This window comes from Humulus lupulus, chromosome 1 (genome assembly GCF_963169125.1).
Source record: "Humulus lupulus chromosome 1, drHumLupu1.1, whole genome shotgun sequence".
In the NCBI taxonomy this organism is placed as follows: Eukaryota; Viridiplantae; Streptophyta; class Magnoliopsida; order Rosales; family Cannabaceae; genus Humulus; species Humulus lupulus.
The window spans coordinates 43,348,434-43,350,625 of NC_084793.1; positions in this window are offsets into that span (position 1 = coordinate 43,348,434).

The following is a 2,192-nucleotide window of genomic DNA, read 5'->3' on the forward strand; positions in this document are numbered from 1 at the left end:
CTCCTTGAGGGGAAAGAAACAAACGAACGCTCAAGCACTCGTTATCATACAAAACAAAGACGGAACAATTTCAGAAATTGACGAGGAGATTGATCCAAGGATTGAAGAGAAAGCTGACCTCGAACCTTTAGAGGAGCTCGAAGAGGTTCAGCTCGAGGAAGCTGATCCCTCGAAGAAGGTGAAGGTCGGGAAACACCTCCAAGATGAGGCCAAATAACAATTAATCTGTTTTTTGAGGAAAAACCAGGATGCCTTCGCGTGGTTGCACTCAGACATGGTAGGAATAAGCCCGAATGTAGCAAGCCATGCTCTAAACATAGACAAAAGCTTTCCCCCAAAGCAACAAAAGCAAAGGCAGCTGGACGAAAACAGAAAGAAAGCACTGAAGGAGGAGGTTGACAGGTTAAAGGCAAACCATTTCATTAGGGATGCCTTTTACCCTGACTGGGTAGCCAATCCGGTGTTGGTCCCAAAGCCCAATGGGATGTGGAGAACCTGTATTGACTACTCAAATCTCAACAAAGCTTGCCCAAAAGACTGTTTTCCGTTACCAAGGATTGACCAGCTCGTAGATGCCACGGCGGGGCATGGCCTGATGTCGTTCATGGATGCCTATTCTGGATATAACCATATTCCCATGCACGCCCCCGACCAAGAACATACGAGCTTCATCACGGATAAATGGCTATATTGTTATAATGTCATGCCATTCGGGCTCAAGAATGCTGGAGCCACATACCAGCGGCTCGTAAACATGATGTTTTCAGAGCAAATAGGGAACAACATGGAGGTTTATGTTGATGACATGCTTGTGAAGTCTCAACTCAACAAGAACCATGTTGATGACCTCGAAGAGTGCTTCAGTGTGCTCAGGAAGTATAACATGAAGCTAAATCCTCAGAAGTGCACTTTCAGGGTATCTTTAGGAAAATTTCTGGGCTTTATTGTGAACTCTCGTGGAATCGAGGCTAACCCTGACAAGATCAAGGCCCTGATTGATATGCCCTCGCCTCGAGGGCACAAAGATGTTCAAAGTTTGACTAGCAGGATGGCAGCCCTAAGCAGATTCATCTCGAAATCTACAGATCATGGTCTTCCATTTTTCAACTTACTGAGAGGAGGTACGAAATTTGAATGGACAGAGGAATGCGAGCTGGCCTTTCAGGAGCTCAAAAAGCACCTTGTAGAACCACCCATCCTGTCAAAACCTGAAACGGGAGAAATATTGTACCTATACCTTTCAACTACTGAACACGCGATAAGTGCGGTGCTCGTCCGAGAAGAAGAGAGGGTGCAAAGACCCGTCTATTACATTAGTAAAAGATTACTGGTGGCAGAGTCAAGATATCCACTGATGGAGAAGCTCGCGCTCAGCCTGATTCATTCATCCCGTAAGCTCCGCCCCTACTTTCAGGCACATCCCATCCATGTGCTAACTGATCAACCACTTAGACAAGTCCTATCTAAACCAGAGGCTTCAGGTCGACTCCTTAAATGGGTTGTTGAACTCGGACAGTTCGAGATCACCTACCACCCAAGAACGACCATTAAGGCACAGGCATTGGCGGACTTTATAGTGGAATGTACGGGTATAGCCGACGACGAGGTAATAACCACGGCCCACGAGCTGTAGAAACTTTACGTCGATGGCTCGTCAAATGAAAATGCAGCAGGGGCAGGGATCATTTTGGTTACCCCCGAAGGAAGCAGATTTCATTCTGCCTTAAGATTTGGCTTTAAAGCATCGAATAATGAGGCCGAATACGAGGCTTTACTCGCGGGACTTCGTATAGCTAAGGAGCTCAAAGCTAAAGCTATACATTGCTACAGTGACTCCCAGCTAGTGGTTAATCAAATCTTAGGTGAATACCAGGCTTGCGGCACGAGAATGGCAGCTTATTTGGAGAAGGAAAAATCAGCGTTAGAGTGTTTCGAATTCTATACAATCGAACAGGTTCCCCACGAACAGAATTCAAATGCAGATGCCTTAGCTCGACTCGCAACGTCCGCCGAAAATGAAGAGCTGAATGTCGTACCCATAGAACACCTACCAGCACCTAGCATTAACGAGCCAGAAGAGGAAGATGTGTGTATGATCGAAACAGAGTCGACCTGGATGACCCCGATAGTTGATTATCTCGAAAATGGAGTTCTTCCAAAAGATCGGAACCAAGCTCGAAAGTTGATGTATC